Source organism: Triturus cristatus, chromosome 3_1, assembly GCF_964204655.1.
Source record: "Triturus cristatus chromosome 3_1, aTriCri1.1, whole genome shotgun sequence".
Lineage (NCBI taxonomy): Eukaryota > Metazoa > Chordata > Amphibia > Caudata > Salamandridae > Triturus > Triturus cristatus.
In genome coordinates, this window is record NC_140583.1 from 565,489,542 (window position 1) to 565,504,235 (window position 14,694).

A 14,694-nucleotide genomic window follows, 5' to 3' on the forward strand; every position below is an offset into this window, starting at 1 on the left:
CTACTTAAGTGTGTCGCTCAATCAGCACTGCAGGACCACTAGTAGCATTTAATGTACTGGTCCTGGGCCCATGTAGTGCCACTCTGCTAGTGATTTACAAATAAATGAAATATGCAATTGCAAATAAGCCAACGTTACCATGTTTAGGAGGGAGAATGCAAGCACTTTAGCACTGGTTAGCAGTGGTAAAGTGTGTAGAGTCCCAAGGCCAGCAAAAATAAGATCAGCAGAAATGGAGATGGATGTCAAAAAGTTGGAGGAAGACCACCCTAAGTCTGACAGGTCTAACGGGGGCCCTTACATTTTTTACGTTCATGAGCTTGTGATTGTGTTTTTACAAATGCCCTGTGGGGGAGACTGTGGCAGACTTGGTGAGGTCAGACACATGCAGGGCTGTCCTTCACCTTCATTTTTTTGTGGGATATCCAGAGTTAAAGAAAGACCCTACAGGGCAGTGCCACATAGTAAATAAATAAAAATTAAACAATTGAATAGGGGAAATGTTGCTGGAGGGAAGCCAGTGCACGTGCATGCTTCTCTTTGCCTTTGACTACATCAAGATAGGAATTAAACAGTGAAGGAAGGGACCCGATTACGGTCACCCGGGTCACTCACGACCACCTCTCAGCCTTCCATACAAATGAAGAGTCGGCCAAACAGTAGAGAACACAAACCAATATATTTATTCATATACACTCGAGCGGAGCCCAGTCTGCCCAGTCTCTTAAGATTGCTACATTATTTACGATTCAGAACCAATGAAGGGATGCCCACAATGCAGATGCAGTTACACAAAGAAGTGCAGAAGGATAAGTTTTGATCCTGAGGCCGGGCACACACTATCTCCTACCCAAGGTCGCTCTGTCTGTGTCGGCCACTAGACTAGTGGGAGAAGGCCTCTATCTAGTGGGAAAAGTATCCGTTAATAAGAACAGCATATATTTATTAGCAAAGTAAGGCCCAGCCTTGGAGAAAGGAAACTTACTACAACCCGTATAGCTGGAAAAAATCATACAAAAGGAGTAGTTTTGAACATGATTCAAAATGGCGACCAAACATATAATTATGCCGCAAATACTAACTTACATAGAATAATGCACAAACAAAGATAACGGATACAATTTAATTCTCACAGACCCTCCTTTTAGCATGAGCTATCCAATTTCTATGATGGTCAAAGAAAATATAACATGTTTATGGACAAAGAAACATCAGTATTAGGAGCAGTTAATATTTTAAGTGTCAGGAATAGAGGCGGCAAGGAAAGATGTAGTCTTAAAAATACCTTCATCTATCTGCATCAAATCATCAATATCCTTTTGTATCATAATTATGGCATTAGTATCATGAATTGACATTTTCTGTTTGGGAGTGAGAATATTGACGCAATAGGAACAACAAGCTGGGAGACATTGTATGCAGAGGCAACAAGTAAAGATGATACCAGCAACCACAATCAAGAAAGTGAGGATCTTCCAACACCAGGATGTTAGCATGTTCCAAAACCACACCAACAGTGTTCAAATACCTACTTCTTGGTGTATGTCAGCTGATATCCTATGTAATTTCTGTGTGGCTGAATAAACATTGGAAGCTTTATCAGGTATGGAAACACAACAGCTGCTGTCTATGACGCAACAGGCCCCTCCCCGATCTGCAAGGATAACGTCTAGAACCATCCTGTTCTGCAAAGTGACTAATCTCATAGCCTGGAGCTCAGCAGTGACATTCGTCATTATCCCAGCAGTTGAATTATTAACTGCTTCCACAACTCTAGTTCACTGACGACCTTTAATGCTACTAGCCATGGGGCCCCAGAAAGGTAGCAGGCCCTTCATAGCGTCTCCAAATTGCTGTGCGGTGGTGTCTGTGTCAACAACCCTTTTTACTCGGGCCAGGAATGCACTTCTACGTTGCACCCGATGAGTTTTGTGATAATTAGATGGGGCAACATATACAGGGGGAAAAAGGAAGGAGAGATAACATGCGACCAACCATCCCCTTGGGAGCCAGACGTGAGCCTGTGACCCACAGACAAAATAGACATTATGGGGTAGGATCAAAGGCGGACTACTCGTCGTATTCAGCTTGTAGGTGAAATGACATTTACTCTCACCCACCTTTATCTCCCCAGTCCCCTGGTTACAAAATGTAGCTGTCTGATTGACCACTGGCACAGGTATCAGTTTGTCTTTAGTAAGATTTTGACCTCGGAAGGATTGGTAGTACTCAAAGGTGTTAAACCATAAGAAATCAGACATTTCCATTCGAAACCGGGCATTGTCTTTTTCTCTATGGTGTGTGTTCAAGCAAGGCTCTGAGGACATTTTCCCCAGAGTCCCTTGTCCTGTCATACCCATGGGGGTGAACCTGTGGTAGAAGCGTAAATATTAATTCACAGTGTGAGAATCAGTGAATGTTATATCTAAAGTAGAAAGAAGAAATTGGAAGTACACCAGCCGAAACAGTTCTTACCAGGGGTCTCCAACCTTTTCTGTATTGAGAGCTACTTCTGCTCAAGGAAAGACCTGCTGAGCTACTAGCAAAAGTTAGCACTGTAAAATAGAGAATAACACGTGTTAACATTACACTGCTAAGCAGAATTATTAGGAGTGACAACCAAGCATTCCAGACAAGGTTACCAAAAGAGATATGAGGAAAATGTTTTTCAGTATTAAATGATTCCACCAGACTAACGAAGTAACATTCAAATCGTCACATGCTCTGCAGCACAAAAGTCATAACCACAATAGTAATTCCCCCCAACTTAGCTTGAACTATCATTCAGCTATCAACTTTAAATGTGTTTTAGAACTGCAATATTTTGCCTTTCTCAGCATATTTAATTTGTGAAAATACACATTTTTCTATCAAGTACCACTTTCCATTTTGGGCAAACTCAATTTTGCAGAAGTAAAACTGACTCTAAACAAACAATGTTTAACATTAAAATATCAGTTTCATTTTTAGAAAATACAGTAATCAATTAACAGCATGTCATTTTCATCGAGTATTACCATGTAAAAATGCCTCACATGAACAGATTTTGCTTTGAATAAAAGGTATTACAAACATAGGTCATGGATGCTCACTATAACACCAAGGATGCCTATGTTATGCCAATAATGGCCATCATTATAACAGAGGCACCATTGTGCCAAGGCAGAATTCCATAAACATCCAGGATGCTCACCGTATAGCAGTCATGCCCATTATTATGTGAGGAACAGTCATCCTTCTGTCAGGGGTGGCAAAAAATAGGCCAGTCATGTTCCTTAATATGTCAATGATGGCAGCCTGTATGACACAACTAGACTAAAATATGGCCATTATAGTAAAGGATGACTGTTATTATGCCATTGCCACTATTATTCCGTGCACGGACACTATTGTGCCAGAGATAAAACCCTTATGATGTGGGCCAGCGTACAAATTTGACAGTCTTTGACATTAGGGGTAGCTTCCAGGAAACAGCACAGTTTATTAGGGAGACACTCTGTCAGATAGACACACACATAAATAAATGTTGATGAGGCTCTTAATGTTTCTTTCCTCTGGATCCATACCCTGCTCTCCTCAGCTCTTGGGCTGATCATGTTACAAGCAAACACATTTTCACCCTGGCTCCTGCAGTCCTATATTTTGGTGGCTCAGCACTGATTACTGCTACCATTTTTCTTTGATAGTGCATTGTTCACATGTGTTGAGCGACTGATAGAGCAAGGGGTATAACATGGCCAATCTCCTTGTGAGTTGGATTTAGAGTGGATACGGATGGTAATGGAGCAAAACCCATAAACCAACACAGTTTGTGTATGAGAGTAATTATAAGGCACTGCTATTGGTTTGGTTGGCTTTCACTCTAAGGGTTTCATGATGAGCGGTCCTGCCTTCTTTTATATGCTTTGACTCTCTGAGATTGGCTTGGCTTGTCTTCACCTCTGAGAGCTACTTTGAGGGTGCTGGCTAGCTACGAGTAGCTCCCGAGCTACTCGCTGGAGACCCCTGGTTCATAGCAACCGTCGCAGCTGCCAATATATGACAGTGGCAAAGACAACAGATTGCCACATTTATGAGTGACTGAAGGCAGCAACCCACAAACCCCAAAATTAGTTGTATTGGACACATTATGAGCATGACACAACATTTGTATAAATACATTGTCCATATAGGACTGCCTATGTACTGCTTTGTGTGGGGCTAGAGTACCAAAAATGTGCTCAGTGGGAGTGGATGTTGTACCTACCAAGGAATGTACAGGAAATGTCTCCTCTTGAAACCAGGATATTCCAAATATTGTCATTAATGCAATCACAACAATTAATATGCAAACTATTTTACTCTTTGTCGACCAACCCAGTGCTAAATTCGGTGATGCAAATGGTTGTTCCTCCTCATCAATAGGCCGACAAAAGGGATGCATTATTAGGCAAGGGAAGAAATGCAACAAAAAAATGATAGTAGAGGTAAGTGTCCCGAGTGTCTGTCAGAGCCTCACTGGTAAAGTATCCTATTGTTCATAATTACGTTGGCACTCTTGAGCACCGGCGGTGGAGCTTGCTCTGTCCTAAGCTCTTAATGTATCTCACGCCAATCAGGATAATGTACCCCGCTCCAAGGGAGTACGTTCAATCTATCCTGTTCAATGTAAAAAATAGTGCACAAATCTCACTTCACCCTAAACTAACTCAGTTGGTACTATAGCAAAGTACATCCTAACTTGCACAGTCCATCCCTGTCTAATCTGACTTCTCCTTTTGGGCAGTATTACTCAGCGGAGGACGCAGATTGTACCTGGTGACTCCAGGCACAAAGGGATCAGTAAAAAGGGGTTCCTGAATAGCTCGGATCTCTGGGGGAACTGCTGCATTAAGCACTTCATCGTTTTCTGCATCTGTTTGGGTCCAGTTCAGTTTGGCATCACTAAAGGGGACAAACTGAGGTACCGTCTCTCACTCAGAGTCCCCTACGCCATCCTTGATCCATTGGTCATAAGGCAGAGGCACCCTTTTGCAATGAGTGCCATGCACCCAATTCTTTCAGCCAGCAACCTGGATAGCAGTACGTGTAGCCAGAAGGACCTGTTTTGGTCCCTTCCAGCGCGGCTCCAAACTCTTCTTCTGCTCAAAATTCCTAATCAACACATAATCCCCGGGCCGGCTGTCGTGTCCCGCTCCCTCGGGTGAAGCTGGCAGGGATTCGCAGACCTGTTGGTGAATAGAACACAAATGATCAGTTAACTGGTTTGGGTAGTCAATCAATAATTGGTATTCAATATCTGAGAACCGCCGAGGACGCGGGACGCCCCAGACATTTGCCGGGCGTCCAAACATGGCCTCGTATGGTGACAATCGTGTCCTAGAATGTGCTGTTATTCTTGTCGACAAAAGAGCTAATGGTAAAGCATCTGGCCAGTGTAACCCTGTTGTCTCCTAAATCTTTGTCAATTTCAGTTTGAGAGTACCATTGTACTTCTTAACCAAACCCGCTGACTGTGGGTGGTTTGCAGCATGAAACTTCTGTTTTATGTGCAAACCATCACAAATTAACTGAAAGACCTTGGCATTAAAATGACTTCCGTTATCACAACAAATCAAATGGGCAAGCTGAAACCAGGAAAGAACTCCTTCAGGAGTACCTTTGCAGTTGTAACTGCTGTATTGTCTTTAGTGGGATATGCCTCAACCCATTTACTGAATGCGCAGACAGCCACCAACACATACTTAAAGTTATTGACCCAATCTTACTCAATATAATCCATCTGAAAGATCTCAAAAGGGAAAGTGGGTGCTGTAAAATTGCGGAGTGGTGTAGGAGTACCTTTTCTTGGAATGTGCATCATGCACACCATACAGTACTTCACTAAATGAGCAGCAGTCTTCGAAATGTTATCATTCTGCCATACAGGATCTAACAACTTGCAAATACCCTTAGCACTAATATGGGCTTGGCCATGGGCCATTGTAACTACAGGGAGAACATATGCATCTGGCAACATCCATCTCTGCTTCCCTGACTTGTCAATCCAACATCTCTCATCATTCAATTGCGCTGTACTTTCTTGCCACACTGCTAACTCTTCTGTTGGGGACTCACTTTGTATTTCCTTCACATTCTCAAGTGTATCTTCAAACTTGGTGACTTTAGGCACCCACCTAGTGGGACCTGCTACAAACATTCTTTTCATTTTAGTCTGGCGTTTCCTTAGCTGTCTGATCTGCAAAAGGGTTTCCCCAACCCACATCATCACTGACTTTCCGGTGAGCACTAACTTCATTATTACCAATTTCTTAGGGAGTGTCAAAGCAGACAGAAGCCGCAATATGAGGTGCCCGTGCTGGATTTTGGAGTCATGGGAAGTAAGAAACCCTCTCTCCACCCAGCGACGCCCAAAATGATGCGCTACTCCAAGGCATATTGGCTGTCAGTATAAATATTGACAACCAATCCCTCACTCAATTCACAAGCTCATATTAGGGCAACAATCTCTGAAGCTTTGGCTGACTGATAGGAAACTTGTGATGTCTCAACTACTGTACGCAGCATAGTAATAGCATATGCAGCAGTTGTAGTGTCATCTGGTAATTTAAAACAAGAGCCATCGACATATAGTTCCCCTTGTGAGTCAGATAAGGGAACATCAGTCAAGTCTACCCATTCTTTCATCTCTTCTTCCATACGGAAGATACAGTCATGCTTATCAATTTCATCATTATCAGAAGGGTGGGGCAGTAACATGGCTGGATTCAGAGTGGCACATCTTTTGATCTTGATGTCTTTTGCGAACAATGTTAATTCATAGCCTGTCAGACGTGCACTGATGAGGTGCTGTGTCGCACTGATGAGGTGCTGTGTCTTTGTTTTATTCAAAAATGTATCCACAGCATGGGGTACCATGACTGTGAGATCAGTATCAAGTACGAGTCCAGCCGATTGCCTTATTGAGACAGCCAGAGCCATGACTGCTCTTAGACAACTCGGGAGGGCTCATGTGACAGGCTCAGGCACAGCAGAGAAATAAGCACAAAGCTGTTTCTTATCTCCAAACTTTTGTGTTAAAACAGAAAGCACATAACCAGCCATCTCATGGACGTAGAACACAAACAGTTATAGTCTGGGGTGCCGAGTACTGGAGCCAAACAAAGTGCAGTTTTCAATTGCTCAAAAGACTGTTGACATTAAGACGTCCAAGGCAGGGGTTCATGCACATCTTTTAACGTTAGAGCAAGCAGGGGTTTCATTAATAGCGAGTAGCTAGGTATCCACTGATGGAAATAAGAAGTGATACCTATAAAAGTGCACACATCTTTCTGAGTCTGCGGTGTGGACATTTTAACAATGGTACTTATATGCTCTGGTGTCAATCTCCTACCCTTCTTCGACAGTAGGTGACCAAAATAGGTGATCTCCTGTCGACAATACTGAAATTCAGAAAGGGTAACTTTATGTCCGCGGTGTGCTAATTGCAACAACAACTTAACTGTACTGTCCCTACAACCTTGTTCTGTGTCGGAAGCGATGAGCAAGTCATCAATGTACTGTACCCATACATTACCTGGGAGAAGTGAAAGGGAATCTAATTGGCTCTTTAATGCTTGACTATAAATGCTCAGACTTTCTGTATAGCCCCGAGGACCTCGACAGAATCTAAAGCTTCTGCCAGTTGGGGTAAAACCAAACAAATACCTGCTATCCGGATGAATAGGAATACTAAAGAATGCATTTATCAAGTTGATAATAGAAAAGAATTTAGCAGTTGAAGGAACCATCGTCAAAAGAGTGGTAATGTCTGGAACCACCGGAAACTGGGGAATCACTATTTTATTAACTTCACGCAAGTCAATCACAAAACGATAAACATCTTCACAGTCATCAAGAGGATCTTAGGGCGGCCGCTTCAGAATGGGAAGGATAGGACCATTACAAATATTAGCTGTTGTGTCCTCAACCACTCCCTTCTTAATAAAATCCTGTGCAATTTGCAATAAGGCTCGCTCTCTTGCCTGCGGTATTTTATATTGAGGGATACGAGGTACAATCGCACCATCCTTAACGCATATTGAAACAGGCGATATCTGCAACAATCCCACGTCTGTGTCGCCTGTTGCCCAGAGAGTGGGTGGCACATCTTTAACTTCAACAGAAAGAGGCGCATTTTTGGACAGACACTGCTAAGCATACTCCACATCTGGACCCATTGTCATATAGACACATGCTGGGGAACAATACATCGTAGCATTCGTTTTTTTTAACAAATCCAAACCCATCAAATTCTCAACACAATTAGATGTCAGCAAAAATGGTGAATCCACAGTGAAAGGACCTATAGTCAATGCAAGGGGTCTTGAAATGGGGCTTACAACCGGTACACCAGAAAAAACTACCGAAACAGTATCATGGCGGACAGAGCCGCCCCAGGGTCCTTATTTCACGAAACAGAACTTTTCATCGCACCTGTGTCCACCAAGAATTCCTTAGTTGAACCTTGCAGTTCCGCTGTAACATAAGGTCCACGCTGGTCCACAGTTATCAGAACTGATCCTCCACTCTGTCTCTGGCTGTCCTAGCTGTAAGACATTCCTGTCACTTCATCGACTTTATAATCATTGTGGTAGTGTCCATCCCGAGGGTCATCAAAGTAATTATTATCAGAACGACCCTGCAAGGCTGCAGCGTTCTGAGCCCTGCTTGCCCCACTAGCTCCACAACCCCTTCCACAAGAACCTCATCCTCTAGGGACCGCCACCTTCTGCAAAAGCACAAGACACTCGCTACGCTAATGTCCCTCCTCTTTACAATACACACACTGATTCAGAGCCAGGAGTGTAGTGTTTGGCTGCCTGCTAGTGCGTGGTAGCTGTCGGACCAAATCACCACATCCTCTACCATTCCCTCTAAAACCCTGTTGCAACAACACCTTTGTCTTCAAATCTTTATGCTTTTTCTCTGTTCCCACCTTTTCCTCATTATCCCTATGCTCATAATACTGTGCCATATTCAAAATACCAAAAGAGGAAGAGGTGGACCAGGTGCTTTCGGAAGCCTGCAATCGAGTTGCATTTTCAGGAAGCAAATTAGAAACACATCTATTAACAAACAACTGAACACCTCCCCCAACAGACAAATCCTGCCCACTGTAATCCAGGAATATATCTTCAAACTGAGTGAAAAATTCAGACATACTCTCATTTTTCTTTTGTCAATAAGTCGTTAACTTGTCCCAATCAACCTTCCTCGTGGAATAAGAGAATGCATATACGTAATGATACGGCCTGGCAAAGCAAGTATTTCTGCTCTAGTCTTATCACCTGGCTTCCATTCCTGATCGCATACTTTAATTTGGTCCCACGTACCCCCCAACTCTGCAACATGGTCTTGAGTATTCACCTGTCTCCAAATATCATCCATAACAAGAAGACCAAAAAACATTTCAGGAGAGTCATCACTGTGAAGGAGGTGGCTTCAGTCAATACTTTATAGTAGGCTGTTGGATTCTTCCTTGGATCAGGCAAATGAGTCTTGAGAAACAAAACTTTACTCTGTTTCCATGGAGATAACATCCATTGTTCCTGAAAACAAGCCGCTTCTCTGGCCCTTATAACATTACCTCAGCCATCTTGCAATTCTGGTAATTTTGGGTGGTATATAGGATGACCCTCCTGCATTGGAAACTGAGTCACTGTCTTGGGACTGTTATCATGGAATCTTCCTCTATAGGCTATTGTTGGTGTGACAATACTGAAAATTTGTTCTGTGCTTAAGTCACTAACATACACATATTCTCTAATATCATGTAAAATTTTAGGCGTTTCTGACTCACAACACTGCTGCCAAAGCCTAATCAAAGTCGTCCACATGTGCTTAAGAGCATACTGCTGTATAAAGGGCTCAAAATCTTGCATTGATCCACAAACATCCTCCACACTGTAAATGAGATTACGAGCCCACTGGGCAGTCTGATTAGCTATTATCCTTTTCTCTTCATCTCCCAAATCAGATCGTACTAACGATTATGTTCATCAAATGTCATCTAGTCTCTCTCCTGAAATCCACATACTGGTGTCCCACTACTCAGTAATGTCGGGGATGGAAAAACAAAGCTGCAGTAGCAACCGAAGTAACAGGCACTAATGTTGCTGCTGGCTGCATTGCAGGTGTAAGAGCAGGCAAAAAAGATGCCAAAACAATAGGTGTGGCAGAGAACAAACAGTCATATTTGCCACAGACGGCGAGTACAAAGAAAGGACAGGAGGTGATGTGGCCAAAGCAGTCTGATCAACAGTAGCAGGAGCAGAAACAGCAGAGACAAAAGGAACGGGTGGCTGGGACTTTGAGGGAATAGTGTGATATATGCTCTGTGGGGCATATGGAGGTGGGGGTCGAGCATCTAACAATTCGTCCACAAAAGGATAATTTTCTTCCTGGGCCACCTAAGATTTATCAATCTGTAATCGAAACCTTCTATCTTCACATTCAATACCCTTCTCCTGCTTCTTCTTGTCATATGCTATGGCCTTCTGAGTCAACGTCTGCATTCGCCTTTTCCGGGCCTCTTTCTCTGCTTTCATTTGCCTCTGTTTAGCTGCTTTTTGCCACGTTCTAAGGGAATCAAACAGAGACTGTCTACTTCTTTTCTTAAACAACTGTTCTTGTAAATACTTGATCTTTTGCTCATCAAAAGTGCCCGTCAAAGGCCACTGCAACACAGCATTGTCCCTCGTATGTTTGTGTCATAGCGTACTAAACATAATAGGGTGAAGGTCATGCTTCACATACATATTGAAAATTGGAGTTCCTTCTGGAGGCGCTGGCTGACTCTCCTCCAGTCGAGCATCAGCAGAACAACAACAACAGCACAAAGAAGCCAGTTTGACTATTTCTGGCATTCTTAAAAGAAAACAAATTCACTACTTGTGCCTTGCAAAGTATTTGCAAATACTTTGCACCCAAAATCGGTCCTCAGACTGTACCCAATACAAACCAAAATGGTACCATATCCACAAAGAACAAAAACAAACTCACCTGATGTATGCAGGTCAAACTAATTTATTCTCCACTGCCAACTCTTCAGACCAAACAGTCAGATCCAAGGGTTTCTCATTTCAGGACCCCAGTCAGGATGACCGCTGGGTGAGGCACCGTCCGACGGGACAGAAGGGGCAGCTGCGAGTACAGGAACTCTCTCGTGCAGGGATCCCTGATCTGTCTGTCCGACCCGACGATGGCCTCGACCTCCTCACCCGTACTCAGGAGGGGATGGGTCACTCTCCCAATGGAGTTCCTGTTCGGGCGCCAATTGAAGGAAGTGACCCGATTACGGTCACCCGGGTCACTCACAACCACCTCTCATCCTTCCATACAAATGAAGAGTCAGTCAGATATTAGAGAATACAAACCAATATAGTTATTCAGATGCACTCGAGCAGAGCCCAGTCTGCCCAGTCTCTTAAGATTGCTGCAGAGGGAGTGATATCAACAAACATGGTGATACATATGTACGATTGAGAATCAATGAAGGCACGCCCACAATGGAATTTTCCAGGCAGATGTAGTTACACAAAGAAGTGCAGAAGGATAAGTTTCGATACTGAGGCCAGGCACACACTATCTCCTACCCAAGGTTGCTTTATCCGTGCCCGCCACTAGACTAGTGGGAGAAGGCCTCCATCTAGTGGGAAATAATGCGTTAATAAGAACAGTGTATTCATTAGCAAAGCAAGGCCCAACCTTGGAGAAATTAAACTGACCACAACCCGTTTCTCTGGAGAAAATAATACAAAAGGAGTAGTTTCAAACATGATTCAAAATGACGGCCAAACATAAAATGGTGCAGCAAATGCTAATTTACATAGAATAATGCACAAGCAAGATAACGGATAACATTTTGTTATCACAGAAATGAGGAGGACAATAGTGTGTGCATGGGCCTGGCTGGTAAGTAATTATTTTTATTAAAGCATATTTATCTTTTTTATGCACACTTTATTTAATGTTCTGTTATGCAAAAAATGTTAATGGTAATAATAAAAGCATGAATAATCTCACACTCATTTACAGTCAACTGTAACAAACAAAAATATTCCAGTAGATACATGATATAAGAGAAGACTGAAGTCACATGAGGTGAAATACAGCATAATAACATAATGGTGGGACAACCACCTGTTAATTGTCCTGATCAGAGCTGTTACCATCCTCAAACGTTATGACCTGGAGGGCCCAGCTTACTATTGCTGCATGCCCCATTCAACAAAAGTAACAGGAAGAGACTTGGAGGAAACATAAAAGACACATTTCTGTTTGAGTGTACTTCCATCTCAAGTGTGGTGGCAATGCTTGGTGTCATGGTTTTGAATCCTGCCCCGGGCAATGGTCTTCAGAAAAGGTCTCACAGGATCACCACCAATCACGGTGAAGATTGTAGATATAAAAGTCAGATACTAGCTATCATCCTTGTTATTTTGCGAGTTTCCTGGCAATCAGTTGGATTATGGTTGTTCTGGTGGGATTCAGATCTTTTCAGTGGGAAATTAGGAATCCCTGTGGCTATAACTGGATAGTAAGCAAAGGGGGTAGTTCTACATTACTCCTGGTTTGGCCTCGTACACATACTTATATATGGAAATGGATCGTGGGTGTCTTTGTGACTATTTTTTGGCATTAATCTGGAGCCCATCTAAATAATTAGCAATTTTGGTAAAACACAAGATATGTGAATGCATTTTTGATTGAACAATGGGTTCAATTGTTTGTGCATCTGCTGACTGTTTTTGTGGGATAGAAAAAAAAACTATTCTCAGGACATGTAATTGGAAGATAGTTCAGTGTGGATGCTTTTGCAAAAGGATTGTTCAAATGAGAAGTGTCCATAAGGCCTTCATTAGTGAAGACAAATAAAGCAGTGCCAGTTAGTGAACGTTACTCATGAATTCTTAATTGTGTTCTTTTTTACAATTATCTTGACTTTGTGTTGTTTCTATTCCAGATCTCATTCCTAGATGTAACTGCGCTCTGGCCACTGTAATACTCTGCTTTAGGAAACGACAGAGTTGATGATGCCGGAGGGTGGACTTCTGGAGGATACTTTTCCTAATGATTAATTACCTTAATACGAGTTCTCTTTTTAGCGAGCTCATTCAACCAACTTTAGACTTATGAAGGCAATCACACATGTAAATATGGTTGTCTGATCCTCCACTCTCGCTCCATACATACATTTAGACGCTCATGTTTATTTATTTAGTAATGTTCTATTGTGGTTAATTTTTCCATTGCAATTATAGTCCACCATAAGTTACAGGGAGAATGGTTCATTCCTAAATAAGCTTTGGTAATACTTGCTTTAAAAGTTTGCGAGTGATCAATTTCTCATCATAGATATGAGGAGCTAAGCTCCATCCTTCCTCGGTGTCACCTAGTTACAGGGCTATCTGGTTAAGATTTAATTCATTGCTTGTAATATCTTTATTATGTGAGGTGATCTTCTTCCAAAATGCCTGAGCATGGTTACATGTCCATCACATGTGTAACAGGTACCCTGGGATTCCTCATCACTTCTAGCATGGCACTGAGCCACCAAATAAAGCTTTCAGTTTTATAGGCATGGAGAACCACCTCATTAATATTTTTATTTTAATCTCCTTGATCCGTCAACAGATAAATGATTTTACTGTTCTAACCCATACAGTGCACCATATTTCCTCTGCCGTTTCAAAGGGTTATTTAGTTTCCCAGCAAACAATAAGGGGCATATCAACAACAACCGGCGATAGTTATCTCTAAGCGCACTTAGCGCTAGGATAATTATCGCCGGCTAGCGTGAATTTTTATCGCTGAGATAGCGTGCTATTAGCAACGCGTATCTCAATAGCGATAAAAATCCTCACGCTAACAGGCTAATGTGAGATTATCGCTGGAAACCCAGCGATAATCTCACGTTACCTTGTTGATAGGGACAGGCAAACTTAGCCATGATATCCTCCTACCATAGGATATCATGGCTAAGTCAGAAAAATACCAGACTTAAAAAAGCAGCGTTAACCGCGGATAGCGCTGCTTTTTTTGTCTCTAACAGGGTTAGCAACATTCTTGATAATAGGAGAAATGTCGCTTAGCGACATTTCTCCTATTATTGTACTCCGGAACGCCCCCTTTGCATCTCATTAGAGATGCAAGGGGAAGCGTAGAGTAAAAGGGTGCTAACATGCTAATTTGCATGTTAGCACCCTGTTGTTGATAGGGTGCTAGTTTTATCTCATTCAAAGATTGTAATATATAATTCTAAAATGATTATATTAATTTATATTGTTTGTTGGCTTATTTTTACTATGCACACTTTTCATTTCAAAATTAGAGTCCATAATACCACTCATTTGTATATCTCCTTTACAGAATACAGCTTTGTTATCATACCGGATGTCAAAAGCATTTATATACTTTTGTCAATGGGTGAACAATTAGCTCCGAATAAGCTTGGAGAAAGAACTCTAAAAGCCTTCTGGCTTTGACTTCTCATTGACATCCCATTTTTAATTACATTTTCAACTTCATTAGTTAAAATTAGCTCATCTAATGTCAATACAACATTTGGATCTATGGTAGGAAGGGGAAAGTCCAACATGTATGCATTTAATCTAGTTGTGTCGAAACATTGAGCCTTATATTGCTAAGAATAGCAACTGATTTGCTCCTGTC